General features: G+C 38.9%; 1 long non-coding RNA gene across 1 annotated transcript; it reads right to left on the bottom strand.

Moving 5' to 3' along the window:
- Positions 1 to 574: 574 nt before the first annotated feature.
- Positions 575 to 25,427, bottom strand: LOC111774624 (uncharacterized). Its single transcript, XR_002809684.2, has 3 exons — positions 25,288 to 25,427; positions 23,690 to 23,800; positions 575 to 704 (listed from the first exon to the last, which is right to left on the bottom strand). It is a non-coding gene; the product is annotated as an uncharacterized lncRNA (long non-coding RNA).

Genomic DNA, 25,427 nt, shown 5'->3' with positions numbered 1-25,427 from the left:
GAAGCTCTTACTGGAAAGGTTAATAGCAGGACAGTATGAATGGCCAGGCTCCTGCGCCATCTGGTTGGCAACACAGAAATGCTTGGCAGTGACTTAGTTTCAGATGCAGACCTTTGGCTTGGTGTTCTTTCCTGCTGTCTACCTGATTCCTGGATGTTCATGAAGTAAGCTGCAGATGAGCTCTTTACAACCCTTAAGTGAACGGAAACCAATTTAAATGATACAAAGTCAGAAACTCGTAAGAAGAAGTTGCTAATTGTTACCAAACTGACAAAAATTCACCCAGTTTCCCTGGATTGCTCAACAAGAAGGTACTGAGTGTGCCCAACCGTGCTCTTGAGATTCTCAAATACCCAGGAGCCTCCGCAATGGGTATACTGTCCTGTCTGAGGCATTTTCATATTTCAGATGGAGTCACCAGAGACAGAGACAGTTTTTTTCCCTTTTGGATTCATTAATGAATAACTCAATAATTAAGCAACTGACAGACCATCATTCTTTTTAAGCTGGGAGCTGGCGGTGGTTGTGATTTGTCAATGAGAATCCCTACCCAAGGATTCCCCAGGGCTTTCAAGTCTTGATGAAGTTGTCTCCACAGCAGTGCAGACTTCCTCGTTGGTAAAACAGATGGGCAGAAGAAATGCTTGGGTGTCCAGCAAGGCACACTTTCAAATCCTCTTGCATGGCTGTGAGCTCCTGGGAAACTACAGTGGCAGATAATATGGATAAAGTCATGAAGTGTCTTTTCAAGACAAGCTACCAGAGGTAGAGAAAGATTAGCTATATAAATAGTAATTGTAAGGGGGAAAAGAGACCTTTTGAATACCAGGATGAGCAATAAAATGGTATTATGGTCAGCATTTAATTGCATAATTTTGAAATTACCTAGGTGACCAATGGCCAAAACCAAGTATGGCAGCCCTCATCAGTTGCATGACCTTCCCCCTGAGTTGCATACTTAATGCCCCAGGTCCTGCCCTGGAATTCAAAGGGCCTCTCAACATAGCACTGCCAGGAACACTTCCTCCCCCGACCTGGTTTTCCCCAACATGTTCCACTCCTGAGTCTCAACTCCAGATTCACATTAGATTCACCAAGGAGGCTTTTTAAAATTCCTGATGCCTGGACCCCACCCTAGATCACTCAGATGAGAATATTTGCTAGTGGTGGAGGTGGGAGACAGCCATTTGCCTTAATCTTTCCCCATAGGCAATCAAGACAATCTTTCTGTGCCTCAGGACTCTGTTCTTTCCTTTGTGACTGTCGCTAATGATATGTAAATAAATGGAAGGAAATCAATGCCTTAATGTAAATGAGTGCCCTTAGGGAGCCAGCCTTCTCTGTGGCCACTATTCCCACATGCACCTCATATCCATTCTTCCCTGAGCAGTGTTACTTCTAAAATGTCACCCTTCCTTCCACTTGTTGCAAATGTTTCAGATGTTGGCAAGGTTCTTTGCCCTTGTGCAGTGGGGACAAATCCAGTCACCCTTCCAGGTCTGTTTCCTCCTTGGTGAGGCCTTCCCTAGCCCAGCCCAACCTGCACAGGCTCCATCTCCTCTACTTGGAGCTTAGTCCTGCTCCTGCTTTAGGCATCTCACAGTGCCCCAGGTTTGTGTGGTGCTGGTGGGCCTCCCCTGCTAGTGCTTGTCCAAGCCTTGTGCTTATATAAACACCCCGCCCACTCTTCCAAAGCAAGGCACACCCCTCACCCATTTCTAAACCTTACTTAGGTGCATTGGCGTAGGGCGTAAAAGTCCCCAGGGCTCCAAACAAAGGGGAAATTTGAAATATTATTTTGGGGAATCCCTTATCGAGGTGCTTAATCAAGACACCATGCTCCCATCCTAAACCTTTCTACCTTTTCCTGTCTTATTCATTGTTCTGCTAAAGGTGAATTGTGGCATTAGGAATGGGACCTTCTGAAATCCGATATGTGTGTTAGAAAGTGCTGGACGTGGCAGCGGTGCCAGTTTGCATTTACTGACCTCACCTTTTCCATTCCTCAGTTATCATCAGAAGAATGACCGCTCACGAGGGAGATCAGTGATGGATAATCAGAGCAACAATAAGAAATAACCATCTAAATGGCTTTTTTTGCTCATGTATTTAAACATAAGCAATTCTTTTCAACCCTTCTCAAGAATAATCCTTAGAAGTTAGCTGGTGAGAAAAACACCACTGTGTCGATGAAAATAATCCGTAACCAATCTGTAAATGAAAATTTGGGTGAGTTTATTCTGAGCTGAAATCTGAGGACCATGGCCCGGGCCCTTTCTTCCCAAAGGAAGAAAGGGCACCGAAGAAGTGGGGTGCACAGAGTGGTTATATACTCCCAAACAGGGTGTTTCACATATGATTGGAATGTCCCTCCCACAGTAGTCACAAGATTGCCCTGTCGGCACAGCACTTGATGGACACAGCAGGTAGTGGGTCTGCTATCTTGGTGGGCATAGCAGGAGGTAAGTCTATTGTCTCGAGCTGGGCGGTCACAGGTGAGCACAGCAATCAGTTTCTAGCCTAAGGAAAGAGGCTTAATCCTTAAGGAGACGCCAACGTTGGGAGGGGGAGGGAGGTTGCACCTTTACCTCAAGGGCCTTTGTTCTTGCCATAGGGAAAATGTAAAGCAGATATACAATGCATGCTCAATGGCCACAGTCAGGCCCTTTTGGAAAGACAAGGTCAGGCCGAATTAGGTTTATACCAAATGGCTTCCTCATATTCTCCAATATATCCTATTGCTTGCCATTTTTATTTGTCAACTGGACAATGGAAGCAGCACAGGCCAGGAACAGGAATGCTTCCCAAGACGGCCACAATTTTCAGGTTTCACCAGTTAAAAACCTGTGTAATTTTTCACGATTTCTTTTAGATTTGGTGTGTATTATACAATGAGGTATTTAAAACATATTTATCCAAGCATATAAAATATTCCAGTTACAATCCTGCACTTATTTCATTTTACAAAATATTTAGTATATACTGTTTCATGTTAGCAAAAAAAATAAAATTTATATTAGATACCAGACCAATTAATTTTTATCAGTCTGTACTTTACTCTTCCATTCAATACTTTGAAAAAGTTTGATCAGTATGTCTAACAAAATTAATGGAATTATTTCTTAATTTTATACATGATTTATTTAATTATTCCCAAACACCAGAGCTCAGTACATACATGCACACAGTTACCAAAGGAATACGAGTCCTTTTAGCATCCCCCTTGCTTCATGAATAACTTAAAAATGTAGCTACATATTACATTGCATAAATGAGAAAAATTTACATAATGAAAATTTTAATTATATCAGCATAACAGCATTTTAATCTTGACTTAACTGGTTTTACAAGACTTGTTGCATTATTTATCTCTCAGTGGTTTTTATACTGTTCCTCAAAATGTGTTAACAGTTTATTTGAATTGAAAAATGAAGTCGGATTTTATTTTATTATTTTTTACAACAGTAAGGCAGGCTGATTTAATCAATCATTTAGCCTTACTTTGGTATTTAGGCTATATAGGGGACATTTTCCATTTTTTCAGTTATCTAAATCAGCTACAATGTTTTGATGAAAATATAATTAAAGCATATGATAATATGAAAGCATTTTATTTTTAAAAAGATATTGGCAGAAGTGTGTTGAAATTAACAATTTTCCCCTAACCCTTCCTGAGTCTATTGAACTAAACAAGAAGTCTTTAAGAGAAAAACAGCAGGTATCACTAATAGTCAGTTGATAAATCTGAGGGATGGAGCAGCTCCAGCTTAGAAGGAATCTGGGTTCCTGTTTGACAGATTTGCCCCAGTGACATGGCCTGCTCATCTCATGCCACGTGGAAAGAGAAACAAACTTGTACATGCTTTAAGCCATTGTATTTAGGGTCCCTGCTACAGCAGCTTAGCTTTTACCCTAAATAATACATTATTAACCTTGACAGCTTCTTGACCTGACGATATGGCTACATTTATGATATTTTAGATTGTACTAAACATTGTCACTTTTTTTCTCTCAACTCATCTTTATGTGAATTTTAATAATGGAAGATAATGACATTTTGTACCAAATTCAACACATTCATACATTCATTCATTCTTTATTTTCCAATCACTGCATATCATTTCACTTTAAACACAATTTTCAGACATTCTTTGTTTTCTCCCCACATGCTTTATTTCTCTCTTTTCTAGATGGTTTTCCCCTTCAATGCCCATCTGCCTCTTTCCCATCAGAGTAAATGTGAGCATTTTGCTGTCACCGAGTACTTTTATCTCCGGAGTTAAGGTTCTTTGTCCTTCTTTCCCCACCCATCCACCATCCTCTTTAAAACAGTAATAATTTCTGTTCTGTTTTGAGAACATTGTGAACATCTGTTTTTCTGTTTTTAACAAAAGCAGCTCTGTGAGATGGATCTTGAAGGATGAGCATGCCAAATGTCTCCTCTTCCACTTGGGCCTTCCATTATTACATCCTTATATATATATATTTTTTTTTGAGGAAGATTAGCCCTGAGCTAACATCCACTGCCAATCCTTCTCTTTTTGCTGAGGAAGCCTGGCCCTGAGCTAACATCCATGCCCATCTTCCTCTACTTTATATGTTGGAAACCTGCGACAGCATGGCTTGCCAAGTGGTGCCATGTCCGCATCCAGGATCTGAACTGGCAAACCCTGGGCTGCCAAAGTGGAACATGCAAACTTAACCACTGTGCCACTGGGCTGATCCTATTACATTCTTTTCTTATGAGAAGATTTACAGATGGCACCAACGGGAAGGCTCCTGGCCAGCCTTGCCTCAATCTTTGTCATTTTGTTTTTTTGTTCCCTGTTCACCCAGTGTGTTTGGGATGCTGGTTATACTGGCATGTCACACCACAGATACTTCAGCCTACTACTCTTGCTACCGCACTGCCTCTGAGCCAATGAGTCAGCCACAAAGGTTAAAGCTTCTGCCTGTTCCCTCCTTACACTGCAATGGACCTCAGGGGCATGAGGCCTACACGGCAGTACCAGACTCAGCTCTCTCCCCTTAGCTGAGGGATCTTCTATAGGATTCCTCCAGAAGCTGCCATGCTGAATGAGTCTACAGGTCTGAATCCCAGTGGGGAGATGGGTGGGCACCAAGTTGTTGCTATGGAATTAAACTTTTATTGCCTCCTCTTCCTATATCTAGCGCCCCCCCGATTGTTATCATAAAACTAACCATTCATTTTCCCACTTACTTTGATAATTATGGAAGGCTGTGGGGTAGAGTCTTGACAGGCGGCTGAGGTTTGTGAGGCCAAGTAAATCCAACTGCAGGCCTCTGGCACATAACCTGAGCAGTGCTGGCCCTCTTGTGAACTCTGCCTTGTCTGCCATAACTATTAAACTAAGGAATGTTCTTTCCCATACCTAAAATTCTGTTGTGAACCATGTTTTGGGAAATACCAATTTTAAAGATATAAACAAGATTTCAGGAATTTATGGCCCAGAAGTAATCTCATCCAAATCCCTTCATTTGACAGGAATGAGGCTGAGAGAGGACAGGTGACACATTATCACAGCTGCTCCTCATAGCAGGCCCCTTGAATCAAATATTATCCTCACCCTATAGAAAACTGAGACCACAATGGTTAAGTGTTGATGACCACCCAGGTAACAGAGCTGAGGCTAGAACTCCTATCTTCTGACTTCCAAGACGGTTCTTGTCCATTACCCCAAGAAGGATTTGGAAGGCAGGCAATTCTGAGACTTATTCTAAAACCAAACACAGGCCACATTCCATTCCCTTCCAGGGTGTAGACTGTGGGAACCATTCTTCAATATATCAAAATCCCCACGGGGCCAGGTGTCTGAATCACCCAATTCTGTTCTATTCATGAAATGTTCCATACCGAATGGCTTAGAAAAAATGGATAGATAAAATATGGAATGGAAATATATATAAAATTTGCAAAATCAAATGAATCCCTAGCCTGGAGTATTCATATAAGCAATAAACATATAAGAAGCTGACTATTTGTTTGCTTCAGGTGTATGAAACCATTAAGACACCTGATTTAAATTTAAACACTAAATTTACATTTGCTGTTTATACCTATGTCCCAACACATGTACACATTCAAAATTATTATGAGGTTAACAATGAAACAGGTTACTTATAGCCTGGAGATCAGAGACAAATCCCAAGTCTCTCAGACAATGCAACCCAGTACTATCTTTTCTCAAAAGTCCAGTGTCCAATGAGATTAGCGAAGTTGAAATTCCCCAGCAGACTGCAAGTTCTTTAAAGACAGGACCATGCCTTATTTATCTTTGGATCCCCACAGCTTATCACAATGCCTGCATACAGTAGGAGCTCAATAAATCTCTGTTGAATGATATTGTCTAAACTTCTACTCAGTATGTTTTCTTTGGCAAAGGACACATGGTCCAGGTCAGTACTTGCACCTGCTTCCTGCCAACCAACCAATAGCCAAAGCTTGTCTGTCTCTTTCTGTTCCTGGGCTTGGGCCCCCAGTGATTTCCCAGAGACTGTGGCTCCTGGATGAGGGTGGTCTCCATGGCGTCTCTTTGGTGGAACAGATAGGACGGATAATCCTGAGCTCACTGCCAACTTTCTCAAGGTTGATCTTGGCCAGAAATGAGGAGGGCCAACTGGTAAACGAAGGAGGTGCTTGATGAGAATGGTGGTTAGGAGGACTGGTTAGACAGCGAGCAGTGTGCAGATGCAGTGACCAGAAGAGAGCCAGAGAAAGACCAACAACACCCACCTCCCACTCCCATAGAGTGCTAAGGCAGTTTTAAGATGGAAAATTCTTTCATACTTGGTAAGATTCATTCCAAGATCCAAGACAGCAAAATGAAGACATACTTTTGAGGAGGCTGTTGCAATAGTCCAAACGCAAGATAAGGACCTGGCCTAAGGCAGAGGCAGGAGAACAGAGACACCTTGGCTGAATCCTCCAATCCTAATTCGAAACCACCCAGTTTAGTGGCCCTGCCTAGTTTTATCTTGTGTGTCTAACATGAACTGGATTGACAGACCTTTTTTGAAAGTTGTTATTAATTAGCACTGGATGTCCCTCTTATCTACTGAAATTCTCTTACTACCCACATTTGAGTCACCAAAAGCCTATTTCTTTTTCAGCCTTTAAAGTTTATGATTAGAATCTTTACACCTCACACCTATCTGCTGTCCAATAAACCTGGTTGCAACCTGTTCCTGTTAAATGAACCATACTCTTCATTCACTGTCCCTTTTCCTTAAGTACCTTAGTTGCATGGAAAAACTGGGGTAAACAAAAAGGAGACAGGCTGAACTCTAATATTAAGCTTGAATTGAACAATTCCTGAGTACAGCTTTCACATTTTCAGTAGGGCCTACTATTATTTGCTGAGTATTAAGTACTAGGAGACCCCTGTTTATTGATGACAGGCATGGTGAAGGCTTAGCCACACCATCTCCAACTGGAATCCTCCTGAGGTCACTCTGTACTAAGAACTGAGAGCATTGCCTACCAGATTCTCAATCCTGCCCCCAGCCCCGTCTCTCTCTAAATCATTCTTCACATACATGGTAGAATGCTAGTTCATGAGAACTCAAGGCCGCCCTGTCTTGAAGGGTACTCTGGGACCCACAGAAAGAGCCAGAGCATGCCGAAGACTCCTGATTTTACAGAAAGGTAGAATTATTAAGTTACTCATTTCCTTAACATATAGACTTAATACAAAATAAATCACATGGTTACACCTAGCATTTAGTGCTACTATAGTATATTTTTCTATGTCTGCAGATCTCAGCTAATTCCCAATAGATCATGCTACCCAGTAGATAAAGACATATCTTACTTTTACTCAAATATATGCTTAATTTTGTTGTTATATATTTATATTTCTACTGCATCTACTTCTAAAATTATTTGAGATAGCTTTTATACTTGGATGGCCAGTTGGCATTAAGGCTCTCAATATAAAAGTTCTTATGATATTGAGGATGGCAGACTTGCCCCACCAGTACTAGGCTGCTCACCTCTGGAATGTTGTGTGAGAAAGAAAATAATTTCTGGGGGCCAGCCCGGTGGCACAGTGGTTAAGTTTGCATGCTCTGCTTTGGCGGCCCAGTGTTTGTGGGTTTGGATCCTAGGCATGGACCTACACACCACTCATCAAGCCATGCTGTGGTGGCATCCCATATACAAAATAGAGGAAGATTAGCACAGATGTTAGCTCAGGGCCAATCTTCTTCATCAAGAACAAAAAAATTATGGCTTATCTAAGCCACAGTGTTTTTGGGTCTCTTTGCTATAATAGCCTTAGCCTATATCCAAACTAATATAGTCACATAGCTAGTAACAAACTAATATAGTCACATAGCTAGTAAGAAGCAGAGCTCTGATGTGAACCCATGTAAGCCTATTTCCAAAATGCAATGTCTTTCAATGCTGTGATGTCTCTCACTAACAAGTTTAAAAAGAATGAACAAAATGGAGCTTGTGAAAGAACATGGCAGTAAAAGAAAAAGAGAATATAATGCTGTTGACTCAGTGGAAGATCACCAATCTGAAAATTACGTATCCTATTTATATTCTGTGATCAATTTTGTTTTTACATTTTAACATCTCTTTAATCTGGATGCATCTTACAATCGATGGTCTTACAATCACTGTGAGTCAGGCGCCAGTTATGACAGTCATGTGAAATCTTCTTTTCAAAGCTTATGGTAATATTTTCAAAAAATAGCACATAAAATCTCTTAAAATCAATGAAATACAATAGTATAGGAACCATAGGAAAAAGTATTAGGCTATATACAGAAATGGAAGAGGAACAGAAAGCAATTTGGAGAAATCAGAATCAGTTGAAAAGTATTAAGATAATAAATATTTTAAAAGAGTTGACATATAAAAGAAGGATAGGTGAGAAAAGGATGAGAGGAAAATAACAATGCAATAGCAGGACTAAAATCTGCATCAGAAATGTGTTTTTAAAGACAGGATTATTTTGCAGAAATCAGAAATGGAGGATGAAGATCTAACTTAGATTTTTAAAAGCCCTAAATATTATAATTTTTCTAGAGAAAGTAACAGAACAGTTGGAACAGAAGCAGTAAACAAAGATATCATTAAATAAGACTTTCTCAAACTGAACAAAAGATTTAAGTACACAAGGCAAAAGGGTACACAGTATACCAGGCAAAATAAATTTAAAAAACTAACACCTAGACACATTCTGCTATTTTTTAGAATTATAACGATAAAGAAGAAAAAAACCTGTACACGTAATGAGATAGAAAAGAGAAAAAGAGATAAAAAGACACTGTAAAATAATAAAAATCATTCTGGGCTCAGACCTCTCCTCTCTAATATGAAATACAAGAAGACAACACAGGTGACGTCAGAGAAGACAACAGAGTAGGAAAGTCCAGATACCTGTCCCTCCACCAAAACAACAGTTCAACTGGCAGGAGCTGTATGAAGCAAGTGTTTTAGAACTCTGGGTCTAGCAGGACACTTGCAGGGCCTAGGAGAGAGCTTGATGAAGCAGCTGGTAAATTTACTCAGTTTCAGTCCATTTCAGGCAGTAGCAGCTACCATCTTCCCTGCCTCAACCCTGCTGCAGGCAGCTGTGGGCACAGAGACAAGCATTCCTGGTGCCACTTGCTGGAGCAATGGAGGGCAATAAGAAACTTGTCCTCCAGTGAGTGGAGTTATGTGTTTTGATTGCCAATTGCTGCTTTTGATCACTGAAGAGCCAACACAGAAGTCAACCTTCGTTTCACTCTCATGGATTGAAGTGGCTTCCCAGTGAGGAGGGGATTTAAAGAGATAGGACCTATTTTGTCCCACTGTGGGAGCCAGACATTTAAGGAACTCTTTGTACCAAAGACTACAGAGATAATAGAAGAGAAACTTTAGTGACTACACTTAACAAGGAATACACATTTTTGCAAAGTTAGTTTGAAAAATTAATATGGCTCCAGCCCTCAACAAGCAAAAATAGCAATCCCTTTGAAGTGAGAGAATTAGATTTCCAAAATTATCACAACATTTTACTTATGATGTCCAGTTCTCAACAAGAAAATTACAAAAAGTACTAAGAAACAGGAAAGTATGGTCCATTCATGAGAAATAAAGAATTTGACAAAAATCATCCCTTAGGAATTCCAGAAATTATAATTATTAATCAAAGGCATTAAATCAACTGTCTTAAATACGTTCAATGAGCTAAAGAAAACCATGGAAAAAGAACTAAAGGAAATCAGGAAAATGATGTATGAATAAAAGGAGACTATCAATACAGATATAAAAATGATCAAAAGGAACCAAACAGAAATTCTGGTGCTGAAAAGCACAATAACTGATATGAAAAACTCAGTAGAGGGATTCAACAATAGATTTGGGCAGACAGAGAAAAGGATCAGCAAACTTAAAGATAAGACATTTGAAATTACCCAGTGAGGAGCAGCAAGAAAAAAGAATAAAGAGAAATGAACAAAGCCGGAGGGACCTGTCGGACACCATCAAACATACCAACATCCGCATTGTGGAATCCCAGATGGGAAAGAGAGATAGAAAGGGGTTGAAAAAAAAAACAAAACTTGAAGAAACAATGGCCAAAAACTTCCCCAGTCTGATGAAAGTCATGACTATACACATCCAAGAGGATCAATGAACTTAGAACAGGATAAACTCAAAGAGATCCATTATAATCAAATTGTTGAAATCCAAAGACAGAGATACAGTTTTGAAAGCAGTAAGAGGGAAGTGAAGATTCATGAACAAAGGATTCTCAATAAGATTAACAGTGGAATTCTCATCAGAAACCATGAAGGCCAGAAGGCAATGGGATGACATATTTAAAGTGCCTAAAGAAAAAAACTGTCCACCAGAATTCTGTTTCTCTTCTTCTGCTGACTTTGGGCTTCATTTGTTCTTTTTTCTCTAGTTCAGTTAGGTGTGCTTTAAGGTTGCTTATTTGGGATTTTTCTTGTTTGTTAAGATGTGCCTGTATTGTGATGAATTTTCCTCTTAATACAGCTTTTGCTGTATCCCATATGAGTTGGTATGGCATGCTATCATTTTCATTTGTTTCCAGGTATTTTTTTATTTCTTCTTTAATTTCTTCAATGATCCATTGCTTGTTCAGTAGTGTGTTGTTTAGTCTCCACATCTTTGTGCCTTTCTCAGCTTTTTTCTTGTAATTAATTTCTAGCCTTACAGCACTATGATCGGAGAAGATGCTTGTTATTATTTCAATTTTTTTAAATTTGTAGAGGCTTGCCTTGTTTCCCAACATATGGTCTATCCTTGAGAATTTCCATGTGCACTTGAGAAGAATGAGTATTCAGCTCTTTCAGGGTGAAGTGATCTATATATGTCTATTAAGTCCAATTGTTTTAGTTTTTCGTTTAGCTCCACTATTTCTTTGTTGATTTTCTGTCTGATGATCTGTCCATTGATGTGAGTGGGGTGTTGAGGTCCCCTACTATTATTGTGTTGTTTTTAACATCTTCCTTTAGGTCTGTTAATAGTTGCTTTATGAATCTTGGTGCTCCTGTGTTGGGTGCATAGATATTTATAAGTGTTACTTCTTCTTGATGAAGTGTCCCTTTGATCATTATATATTGTCCCTCTGTGTCTCTCTTTACCTGTCTTATTTTGAAATCCACTTGGTCTGATATAAGAATTGCAACACCTGCCTTTTTTCCCTTGCTATTTGCTTGAAGTATAGTCCTCCACCCCTTCACCCTGAGTCTGTGTTTGTCCTTGGGGCTGAGGTGTGTTTCCCAGAGGCAACAAATTGTTGGATCATGTTCTTTAATCCATTTTGCCACTCTGCGTCTTTTTATTGGAGAGTTCAATCGGTTCACATTGAGAGTGATTATTGATGCATGTGGACTTAATGCTGTTAATCTGTTGCTCATTATCTTGTTTTCCTGCATTTCTTTTCCTGTTTGCTTTAAACTACCCATTTAATACTGCAATTTCTTATACTGGGTTTCTTAGATTTTTCCTTATTCATGATTTGTGACTCTGTTCTGTACTTTATTTTAGTGTCTACCTTGAAGTTTGTATTTAGAATCTCGTGTATAATATAGTCTATTCTCTGGTGGTCTCTTACTTACTTGACCAATACTGATTTAGACCCTTTGCTCTTCCCCTCCTAAATAATTATTTTCATTTTTTATTCCAACTCGTCTTATGAATTTGTAGTTAGAGTGATAAGATCGTCCTTGCTTTGGTAGTTTCCTTACCTTTACCCTAATGCTATAGTTGAATATTTGCTATCCTGTTCTGGTTCTATCCATCAGTCTCCCTAGTCTGTGGATTGTGTCCCCTTTCTCCCTTTTTTCTTTTTTCAGGTATGAGAGCCTTCTTGAGGATTTCTTGTAATGGAGGGCTTTTGGTTACAAATTCCCTTAACTTTTGTTTGTCTGGAAAAGATTTAATTTCTCCCTCATATCTGAAGGAAATTCTTGCTGGATAGAGTATTCTTGGCTGAAGATTTTTATCTTTTAAAGCTTTGAATATGTCACTCCATTCTCTCCTAGCTTGTAGGGTTTCTGTAGAGAAATCCGCTGACAGTCTGATAGGGGCTCCTTTATAGGTTATTCTCTTTTTTTTTCTTACTTCCCTGAGTATTCTTTCCTTATCTTTCCCTTTTGCCAATTTTACTACTATGTGCCTTGGGGTAGCTCTTTTTACATTGACAAATCTAGGAGATCTAAAACCCTCCTCTACACACATTTCTCCGTCGATCCCTAGATTTGGGAAGTTCTCTTCAATAATTTTGTTAAGCACACTTTCTGCTCCATTTTCCTTTTCCATATTCTCGGGAATTCCTATGATCCTTATGTTCTTACTCCTCATTGAATCCATTATCTCTCGGAGATTTTCCTCATTTTTTTTAATTCTTAGTTCTCTTTCTTCCTCTGTCTGGAGCCATTCATCCCGTCTATCTTCAATTATGTTAATTTGCTCTTCTATGGTGTCTACACGGGCATTCAGGGAATCCGTATTCTGTTTTATCTGGTCCATTGTGTTTTTCATCTCAAGTAATTCTGTTTGATTCTTCTTTATGATTTCAAACTCTTTTGTGAAGTAACTCCAGAACTCGGCTTGTTTCTCTATCTTTCTCTCTACCTCATTGAGTTTTTTTTATTATAGCTGCTCTGAACTCATTATCACTTAGTTTACCTAATTCCAAGTCCTCAGGACTTAATTCTATGTTTTTATTGTTTTCCTTCTGGTCTGGGGCTTTTATAAATTGCTGGATGGTAGAGGAGTGGTCTTTTCACATGGTGGTAGAATTCGGTTGCAGTTATAGCCTGTCACCACCAGATGGTGGTCGAGAGCCACGTGTTACGAGCTCTCCGCCTTGGGGCAAGATGGCTGCACCCACTGGCTTTGCTGGGGGGGAGGGGCTTTTACTCACACGCACCGGTCTGGGTTCAGATCAGTTGTGATCTCTGGTCTCCTGAGGCCCTTGGTTTATGGGGTCCCCACGGACGGAAGCTTTCCCCCCGTCAGCGGGTCTCCACTGAATCAGCGGCAGGAGTCCTGGATGATCCCCCGTCACGCGGCCCTCCCCCCGCTCCTTCCCGACCCGCGCCGCAGCGATCGCAGACTCTAGGGGAGGGAGCGATGTTCTCTCCTACCGTTCCAGCGCCTCCGAAGGGGTAAAGCTAGGTTTATGATCTCCGCCTTCTTGGTATTGTAGGTCTCTAACGAGCTGGCATTATGTTTATTCTCTGAAATTCAGTTCTTCCGATCTTTTGTTGTATTTTGGAGGGGAGAGAATCCCGGGTCAGCTCACCCCGCCATTTTGCTCCGCCCCTTCTCCCAGAATTCTATATCTGAAAAAACTATCAAGAAATGATAGAAGAAACACTTCAAGAATGAAAGTAAAATTAACACATTTCTAGAAAAACAAAAGCTGAGGGAGGGCATTCCCAGTAGACCTGTCCTAGAAAAACTGCTACAGGGGGTCCTTCAGCCTGAAAAGAAAGGTCAACAGACAGTAACTCAAAGACATAAGAAAAAATTAAAGAATAATAATAAAAGTAACTTCATACATAAATATAAAAGCGAGCATTATTATACTTCTGGTTTGGTTTGTAACCTCTCTCTTTTACCCATATGATTTAAAAGGTACAACAATTATAAATCTATATTTTCTTTTAAGATTTTTTTTCCTTTTTCTCCCCAAAGCCCCCTGCTACACAGTTGTATATTCTTAGTTGCAGGTACTTCTAGTTGTGGTATATGGGATGCCGCCTCAGCATGGCCTGGTGAGCAGTGCCATGTCCGCACCCAGGATTCGAACCAGCGAAACCCTGGGCCGACAGCGGAGCACACGAACTTAACCACTCAGCCCAGGGGCTGGCCCCTATAAATCTATATTAATGGGCATACAATGTAAACAGATGTAATCTGTGAAAATAACAATATAAAGAAGAAAGACCAAAGATGTATAGCAGCAGAGTATACGATTGGTATTCAAATTAGATTGTTATAAGTTTAAGATTTTCATCACCAAGGTAACCACTAAAAGAATAGCTAAAAGTACACATAAAAGAAAAGAAGAGAATAAAATTGATATGCAACAGAAAGCAGCCAAATATTTTAAAAGTCCGTAATGGAACAATTGAGGAACAGAAAACATGAGACATACAGAAAACAATAGCTAAATGGCAGACACAAATCCTTTTTTTTTTTCAGTTTTATTGAGATACAATTGACATACAATGCTGTATAAGTTTCAGGTGTACAGCATAATGACAACATATACACATTACGAAATGATTGCCACAGTAACACTATCACCTCATAGTTACAAAATTTTTTTCTTGTGATGAGAACTTTAGGATTTACTCTCTTAGCAACTTTCAAATATACCATACAGCAGTGTTAACTAAAGGAAGTTTATACTTTTTGACTATCTTCACCTGATTCCCCCACCTCCCACCGCACACCTCACCTCTGGTGACTACAAATCTGATTTCTTTTTCTACATAAATCATTTTTTTAATCAGTAATCACATTAAATGTAAATGGATTAAACTTGTCCATCATAAGACAGAAATTGCCAGATTAGATTTAAAAAAACCAAAACAGGATTCTATGTGCTGTGTGGAAGAGACTCCCTTTTGATATAAGGATACAAAGAACATGAGAGTAAAAGGATAGAAAAAGATATTTCATGCAAATAGTAACCAAAAGATCTGGGGTGGCTATATTATTGACAAAATAGACTTTAAATCAAAAAAGTGTACCAGAGACAATGAAGGACCCTATATCTTGATAAAAGGTCTATAGAGCAAGAAGATATAACAAATATAAATTTAACAAAGGAGCCCCAAACTATATGAAGCAAAAAAGGACAGAATTTAAGGGAGTAATAGACAGATCTATAATAAAAGTTGGAGCCTTCAATACTTCACTTTCAACAACTGACAGAACAACCAGACAGCAGATAAGTAAGGAAATGGATAACTTGAACAACAAAATAAGCCAACTAGACCTACCAGACACATACAGAACACTCTGCTCAACAACAACAGAATACACATTCTTCTGAAGTGCACATGGGACATTTTCAAACCAATAACCTAACTATATACCTTAAGGAACTAGAAAAAGAACAGCAAACCAAACCCAAAGGTAGTAGAAGGAAGGAAATAATAAATGTGAGGTGGAAATAAAATAGAGAACAGAAAAACAACAGAGGAAATAAATGAAACCAAAAGTTGGTTCTTTGAAAAGATCAACAAATGGACAAACCTTTAGCTAGACTGACTGAGAAAAAAGAAAGACTCAAATTACTAAAATCAGAAAGAAAAGTGTGGATATTACTACTGATTTCATAGAAATAAAAATAATTAAAAGAGAACACTATAAACAGTTGTACACCAACAAATTAGATAACCTAGATAAAATGGACAAATTCCTAGAAATTCACAATATATCAAAACTGACTCAAGAATAAATAGAAATCTGAATAGACCTATAACTAGTAAGGAGAACAAACCAGTAATCAAAATCCCTTCAAAAAAGAAAAGCACAGGACCAGATGGCTTCACAGGTGAATTCTATCAAATATTTAAGGAAGAATTAACATGAGTTCTTCTCAAACTCTTCCAAAAAACTGAAGAGGAAGGAAGACTTCCTAATTCATTCTATGAGGACAGCATTACTCTGATACCAAAACCAGACAAAGACACTAAAAGAAAACTACAGACCAGTATTCCTTATGAATATAGATGTGAAAATACTTAAAATACTATCAGTCTGAATTCTGCAGTATCTTAACATCGAGACTAAGTGGAGTTAGTTCCTAGAATGCAAGGATGGTTCAACATTAAAAAATCAATGTAATACACTACTTTAACAGAATGAAGTGAAAAAAACCCCATGATCAGCTGAATTGATGCAGGAAAAAAGTATGATAATATTCAACATCCTTGCATGATAAAAACACTCAACAAACTAGTAATAGAAGGAAACTTCCTCAATCTGATAAAGGCCATATGAAATGAAGAACTCATAGCTAACATCACACTCTATGGTGAAAGACTGAACGCTTTTCCTCTAAGATCAGGAACAAAACAAGGATGCCTGCTTTCACCACTTCTATTCAACACAGCACTGCAAGTTCTAGCCAAAACAATTAGGCAAGAAAAAGAAATAAAAGACATACAAATTAGAAAGGAAATAAAATTATCCCTGTCCAAAGATGATATGATCTTATATGTATAAAACCCTAAAGATGGGGCCGGCCCCGTGGCGGAGTGGTTAAGTTTGTGCACTCCGCTTCAGCAGCCCAGGGTTTCGCCGGTTCAGATCCTGGGCGCGGACATGGCACCACTCATCAGGCCATGCTGAGGCGGCATCCCATGTGCCACAGCTAGAAGGACCACAACTAAAAATACACAACTATGTACTCGGGGGCTTTGGGGAGAAAAAGGAAAAATAAAAACAACAACAACAGCAAAAAACAACCCTAAAGAATCTACAAAAAATTCTTAGAACCAATAAATGAATTCAACACCCCCAAATCAGTTGTATTTCCATACACTTGCAATGAACAATCTGGACAGAAACTTGTGAAACGATGCCATTTACAAGAGCATTAAAAAGAATAAAATACTTAGGAATAGCTTTAACCAAGGAGGTGAAAGTCTTACACACTGAAAAACTACAGAACATTGCCGAAAGACTTAAGGAAGACATAAATAAATGGAAAGACATCCCATGTTCATGAGTTAGAATATTGTTAGATGTTAACACTACCCAAAATGATCTACAGATTCAATGCAACCCATATCAAAATTCCAATGGCATTTTTATAGAAACTGAAAAACTCACCTTAAAATTCATATGAAATATCAAGGAATCCCAAATAGCCAAAACTATCTTGAAAAAATAGAGCAAAGATGAAGGACTCACACTTTCTCATTTCAAAACTTACTACCAAGCTAAACAGTGTGGTACTGGCATAAGGATAGACATACAGGCCAAGAGAATAGAGAAGCCAGGAATAAGCCTTCAAATGTATAGTCAATTGATTTTTCACAAGGGTGCCCAGACCGTTCAATGAGGAAAGGACAGATTTTTCAACAAATGGTGCTGGGAAAATTTGGATTTCACACGCAAAAGAATAAATTTGAACCCTACAAAATTATGCAAAAATTAACTCAAAATGGATCACAAGACCTTAACTTAATAGCTAAAACTACAAAAGTCTTAGGAAAAAACAAAGAAGAAAATGTTTATGACACTGAATTTAGCAATGATTTCTTGGATATGACACCAAAAGCACAAGTAATAAAACAAAAAAATAGATAAATTGGACTTCAACAAAGTTAAAATCTTTCATGTATCAAAAGATACCATCAAGAGAATGCAAGACAACTCACAGAATGGGAAAAAATATTCACAAGTCATGTATCTGATTAAGGATTAATATCCAGAATACATAGACAACACCCATAATAAAACAACAACAAAAAAATAACGACTCCATTAAAAAATAGGCAAAGGATTTAAATAGATACTTCTCCAAAGATGATATACAAATGGGTAATAAGCACATGAAAGGTTGTTCAATATCACTAACCATTACAGAAATGCAAATCAAAACCACAATGAGATACCATTTTACTCCTGTTAGGATGGCTATTATCAATACAATGAAAAATAACAAGTGTTATCAAGGATGTGGAGAATTGGAACGCTTGTACATTGCTGGTAAGAATGTAAAACGCTGCAGCCACTATGGAAAACAGTTTGGTAGTTCCTCAAAAAACTATACATAGAATTATCATACGACCCAGCAATTCCAACTCCTAGGTATGTACCCAAAGGAACTGAAAGCACAGACTTGAACAGATACTTGTAACCCAATGTTCACTGAAACATTATTTACAATAACTAAAAGGTGGAAACAACCCAAATGTCCATCAGCAAATGAACCGATAAACAATATGCAGTACATTTGTACAATGGAATACTATTCAGCCTTAAAAAAGGAATGAAGCGGAGCTGGCTCCACAGCCAAGTGGCTAAAGTTCCACGTGCTCCACTTTGGTGGCTGTGTTTGTGGGTTCAGATCCCAGGCATGGACTTACTCCACACATCAGCCATGCTATGGAGGTATCCCACACACAAAATGGAGGAAGACTGGCGCATATGTTAGCTCAGGGCTAACCTTCCTCAAACCAAAAAAAAAAAAAAAAAAAAAAAGAGGAAGATTGGTTACAGATGTTAGCTCAGGGTGAATCTTCCTCACAGAGAAAAAAGGAACGAAGCTCTGATACAAGTCACAACATGAACAAAACTTGAAATCATTGTGGTAAGTGAAATAACTCAGGAACAAAGGGACAAATATCGTATAATTCTACTTACATGAGGTACCTAGAGTAGTCAAATTCATAGAGACAGAAAGATTATAGGTTACCGGGGGGTGGCCAAGGAGGAATGGGAAGTTACTGCTTAACTGTTACAAAGCTTCAGTTGTAACAGTTGTAACTGTTTCAGTTACAAAGTTTCAGTTGTAACCGGGTGGTGAAAAAGTTTTGGAAATAGACAGTGGTGAAGGTTGTACAATATTGTGAATGCACTTAGTACCACTAAATTGTATACTTAAAAATGGCTAAAATGGCAATTTTATTATATATTATTTTAACATAATTCAAAAAATTAATAATGGAATATACCAAAACCCATTGAATTGTATGCCTTAAATAGGAGAATTGCACGTTATGAGCATTATATCTCAATAAAGCTGTTTCAACAAAGGACAATACAGCAGTCAGCTTTGGGGGGAAAAGGTTGTGATTCAAGGATTTCCTAGGGAGCCAGCCCGTTATTCAAGTATATGAGCAGCAGAAAGAGATTTTACATATGGTAGGTCTTAGAACATCTATTATCTATGTGCCTTTCTTCAAAAAATGCATTCCCACCAAGGAATACTCTTTTCTTTCCTATCCATTTGTCTTAGTCTGTTTTGGCTGCTACAACAAAACACCACAGACAGGGCAGCCTATAAACAACAGAAATACATTCCTCACAGTTCTGGAGGCTGGGAAGTCCAAGATCGTGGTGCCAGCATGGTCAAGCGAGGGCCCTCTTCCAGGGTGCAGACTTCCCGTTGTGTCCTCGCATGGCAGAAGGGACAAGGGAGCACTCTCTGGCCTCTTTTCTAAGGGCCCTAATCCCATTTATAGAGGCTCCACTCTCAACCTAAGCCCCTCTCAAAGGCCCCACCTCCTAATGCTGTCTCATTGGGCATTAGGATTTCAACACATGAATTTGGGGGTTGGGAGGCAGAGCACAAAGATTCAGCCCATAGCACTGATTGTTTACATTGCAGTCCAAACCCATCACTTTCCATGAATCCTTCTCATTTCTTCATATTTTGAATGAACTTCTTCCTTCTCTCTAGTCAGTAGCTTTTAATTTGTCTTTCCCTTTTCCCATTTATTATGGTCTGCTTTGCCCTATTCATTTATAATCTCTCTTGGTCTACATTGCAGGATCTTTGGGGAAGGAATTCTATTTCGAACATCTTTGTATTGCCCAAAGCACCTGACATAGTGCTTACCCCTTCAGGCACTTAATTAACAGTTTAATTGAATTTTCTAAAACTCTGCTGTCAATATTAATTATACATTTTGATAATCTGAACAATGCCATGGGTTTCAATTTCTCTGAAATTAAATTGCTTCCTAATAAAAAAAAATCCAAGATTTAACACACTACAGAACTAACCCTGCAAAGTAAATTGATGGTGTTTGGCAAATTGAATGAATGAATAATTGGTGATTAAATACTTACTTGAAGAAAAATATACATTATTTAATTTTAGTGTTTTCAGGCAATACTTCATTTTTGTGAGACATCCAAATTAATGCTTTTAATAAGAACTTTATATTAAGATCCTTATTACCAACTGGCCATTCAAATGTAAAGGCTACCTTAAATACTATTAGAAGTAAATAATATACATGGGTATTCTTAATCAAATACCAGGTATAGTGTCAATCCACTTTAAATGGAAAGAGTAATCCCAACATGGTTGTCTGTGACCTGAGAAGGACTTACTGGCCACCCAGGCAATAGCTGGATGACTTTGAAGACTAGTGTTGTCAAACCATGACAGACTGAGGTGTGGAATCTCCATTATAGTACTGGCTGCACCTTCATCTCAAGAACACAGTTAAACATCCCACTAGCAAGGTGGATATTCCTGAGTTCCTTCTCTGTGCCTCCACTCCTAACCAAACTCAGCCCCACTCCATCTCCCACATTTTTCTGAGGGGCATGGGGATTCTTTACCAGGATTAATACCTTTCATCAAATTACAGTTAGCTTGACCTGGGGATTATTTTGCTTTACTTAATGTCAACTTAGTGAGATTTGTTTCACCATTGGCAAATAAAGGAATCATATTTCCAGTTTCAGAGAATGACTATAGCTTTCAAGTTACATCCTGGTGGGGCCAGCCCCATGGCCAAGTTCACGTGCTCTGCTTCGGCGGCCCAGGGTTTTGCCAGTTCGGATCCTGGGCGCGGACCTAGCACCGTTCATCAAGCCATGCTCAGGTGGCGTCCCTCATAGAAGAACTAAAAGGACCTACAACTGGAATATACAACTATGTACGGGGGTCTTTGGGAAGAATAAGAAGAAAAAACAGTTACATCCTGGTTAAAAAGCAAAACAAAACCCTCTCTCTGCCTTCTGTAAAGAGTCTGCTGTGGAAGTTAAGCTGTCAGTGTTCATTTGATAATGTCCCAAAAGGGTGACTATCACATTTCTCTAGTAATTTATTCTTGCAAACATTATTTCTTCACTTGCCACTGTGTGCCAGATGTTAGATGTTGCTGTAGATATAGCTAGGACCAAGACATAAAAAGTCTGTACTTAAATAAGACTCTTAAACAGAATGAAAGACTTAAGTATGCAAGGCAAAAGCACACAGTGTAGCAGGCAAGGCACCTGACCGACCAGATGAAGATCTTGTACTAACTCTTCTGGGGATGATATTGGTGATCTTCCCCTAAACATTAAATTTTTACCTGTCCCAAAGAGCCAAGTAGGAATATCTTCCATGGCAACTGCAGCAGGCTGAAAATTTCAGGGTTTCATGAATGAAGATGGCATTTGTTTAACTGTAAGGACACGGCAACATTTTATAAACTCGTGTCACACTATAAATGAAGGCCAGGGAATCTGAGTAACAAGTAAAATTACAAGCACGTGTGTCTATCTTTCTGGGGAGAGGGCTTTTTCATCAGCTGTTCAAAGAAAGTATTAGCTTAGTGACAAAGTACATAAATGCTGAAACCAGTTTTCCTAGGTTTGAGGCCCAGCAGCACCAACTATTAGAAGTGTAACCTTGGGCAAGTTGCTTAACGCCGCTCTCTTTTTCCTTTTTCTTCTAGGTTAGTCAAGTGAAGCAGTGCGAGTAGAGAAGGAGCAAAGAAATCTGTAACTGGCTGTGATCAATTACTGGTAAACACTACTGCACTCTGACCTGCCACCTTTTGACTTTGGGTTTTTCATCAGTAAAACAAGGAAAACACCAGCACCTAGCTTATAGAGAGCCTCCTCCACGACGCTAATTTGCTTTCTAATGATATATTTGATTATTGTTCGTCTTATCCTCTAGGCTGCAGGACCTGGGTCTGTGTGTCTCATTATTTTAGCTCCAGTGACTGGCACGTAACAGTGTCAATAAATATTTGTTAAATAAATAAATGCTCCAACAATTGATGGGATTTCAACAATTGGATCTTTAAATGCCAGTATCCCAATCACTCTTACCTTTTAATGACTTTGAATTATGTCCCAACTACTATAGAAATTCTAGGTTTCAGCTTGATTATCTTCATTGTACCTCACCTTCCAGGCAGGGCCAGAAAACAATACTAGCTAGTCCACTCAATTCTTTTAAATCACCTCTGTTTTAGAATTTTCCCTTTAAAGGAAAACAAAACCAAAATATTAATTTGGTTTAGATTGCCGAACTCTTTAAGCATTGAACATTAACCAATTTTTTTCTGCAGTTCTGAGAAAAGAATTTGTTCTCATTGAACTCTTTTCGATGTAAAAATTATTTCTGGTTTCACTCCATGTTTATGATATAAATTTCCAAGATTCAAAGATAAGACTTTAAAAAGTGTTTGTCAGATCACTTTCCCCTCCTTAAATTTCATTTATAAAAGTAAGATAGATTAGCAATTAGCAGCTATCAAGTTTAGCTCTCAGTTCACCATCTTAAGCTGATTACCACATTCCTGTCTATTAAACAAAAATATTTGCCTGTACTCTTAAGCAAAACCAAAAAAACAAAACAAAAACCCCTCAAAACCCAAAAAATGCAATCAAAGCAGACAAAAAAGCAAAACCCTCCACACTTTATTTGGATTTTCTGGAAAAGTTTTTAAGCAATCCTTGCAATTCAATCCACAAATGTTCTCCTCTTTCTCTTCTGAATATTGGTATTTTCAGCTTTTGAAATTCAGCTTTTGCGTAACCCATAACTTACTGCATTGGCCTCCAGGATTGGGCTGCATGGGTCCCCACTCCACCATTCTCTGGTTCTATAAGCCCTTGGGTACTTTCTTCTTGCTTAATTTCTGCCTCTCTAAAATAGGGACAGCTAAATGAACCCTATTTTATAGAATGAAGATTAAATAAGAAATTGCACTTACGACCTTAAGAGTTCAACGCATGATAGCCAGTATTATCATGTAACTAGAAAAAAGCATTTTTGCATTTTCTTTTAGTCAAATGATGTCTACATTCACGTGCTGGCATATTAGCCAGGTAAAAGATGAACTATCTTCTGATAATTAAGAATGCTTTTGGAGTCACTGGCGGAAGTTGCACAAATGAGCCAACTGATTCCACCAGGAGTCAAGTCCTACAGAGAGAGATGCTAAGTCTCTCAGTGCAGGAGGAAACGGGGAGCAAGGCTCCCCTGTGCTATTGGTCACAATAAAATAACTGCAAATCTCCTTTACATTCTTTTTTACTACCTTGTGTTGGAGCCAAGACTACATCCCACAGACTCAGTAAATTCAGCTCTTTTAGTACAATCCAAGCAGGTAGTCACAATGCTTGTTGATCTATGTGACTCTGAGGGTGGGTCTAAATTTTGAGATTATGAAAGGATTTGAGGGAAGGAGGTAGTGGACTCACCTTTGTGGCAAAGTCAGGGATCTTCTGGGGAAAGCCAATGGTCACTTGACATACCCCAGGGGTAGCAATACCTTGTTCCAGAACTGGCCGTCAGTTTATATTCTCAGAACCCTGATGAGCAGGACACAAAAAGCAATCTAATGGGTTTGACACACATAATCAAGCCCACAGAATAATGTACAAAGCTGGAATGCTGGTTGGTGTACAGGGAAGAGTTGGATAATTAGGTTCACCAATCAGTGCTTTTTTCTTTGAAGACAAGTCCATTGGGAAAAGAAGCCCGAAACCACCTAGGGGAGGAGCCTAGAGAGCTTCACCTCTACACAAAGGGTTCATGTTGGATGAGCTTAGTGGGGGTGAGGGTGAAGCTGAGGGTGGGGGTGCACTAGCGGACTATCACCAATAAGATAGTTGGTTCCCTTCAACAAAGACAGAGAAATGAGGCTTTGCCTTGGTGGTCCCACTCCATCGACAGATGTATTTGCACTAGTTTCCTAAGGCTGCCGAAACAAAGTACCACAAGATAGGTGGCCTGAAACAACAGAAATGTTTTGTTCCGGAAACCAGAAGTCCAAACCAAGATGTCAGCTGGGCCACGCTCCCTCTGAACCTACAGGGGAGAATCTTTCCCTGTCTCTTCTAGCTCCTGATGTGTGCTGACAATCATTGGTGTTCCTTGGTTTGTAGACGCGTTACACAGATCTCTGCCTTTGCTGTCACATGGCTGTTTTCTTCCTGTGTGTCTCTCTCCTTTTCTTATGAGGACACCAGTCATATTGGACTAAGGGCGCACCCTACTCCTGTAGGACCTCATCTTAAATAATTACATCTGCAACAACCCTATTTCCAAATAAGTCCACATTCTGAAGAACTGGGGTTTAGGACTTCAACACGTCTTTCTGGGGAACACAATTCAACCAATAACAGTTTTCTTGGAACTTATTCTTTAAGTTGTGTGAGTTTTTGTACTAGGAATTCACTGCCTGTTTAGGCACTATGTATTCCTTTAATCTTCTTTGCTATCCTTTTATGACTAAGAAAATACTGGATTTGGTCACTTTTAGCTGAGAAAGTAAACTGCTGATGACTTGCTAAAAACAAAGACTGATGCACAATTCCTGGAATTTCTGCCAGGATAGGCGCTAATAAATGACTACGTGCCTAAAAGATTATTTTTTAAGAGACACATCAACATACTTTGCGAGATAGGTGATAATTTAAAAATTAGCCTTTATAATCTCAACAAGACCTTCAACTATTCAGAGCTGTCCCATCCCTGGTACCTTCTTTACTTCGTTCTCTCACAACTCACTCCATTTTTCCCCCTCCAAGTATGACCATCTTTGGTAAGGATGCTATACACATTATTATTATTATTATTTACATTTTAAAAACTGAGGTATAATTACACACAGTAAAATGAGAATGCAAATTTGTGCTTTTTTTTTAAAGCTTAGTAAACTTCATAATTTGGTCTTGATTTTATTTTTCTAGATTCATTTGCTTTTCCTCCCATCTACCATGCTCCACCTTACAGAGCTGTTCTTTATGTTTAAATTCTCTCAAGTGCTGTGTTCCACCCACTGGAAGGGCCTTACCTGGTATACGCTCTTCCCTCATGACCCGGCTTCTTCTTTGAAGTTTTCCCCCAATAGGAGTACTGCTGCTCTTTTGGCACACTGTATGTGGTTCTTTTTTTTTTTTTTTTTTTCCTGTTTAATTATTAGTCTTAACTAGG

This window comes from Equus caballus, chromosome 1 (assembly GCF_041296265.1).
Source record: "Equus caballus isolate H_3958 breed thoroughbred chromosome 1, TB-T2T, whole genome shotgun sequence".
Lineage (NCBI taxonomy): Eukaryota > Metazoa > Chordata > Mammalia > Perissodactyla > Equidae > Equus > Equus caballus.
The sequence above is the reverse complement of the archived record's forward strand: the minus strand, read 5'-3'. Positions and strand labels throughout refer to the sequence as shown.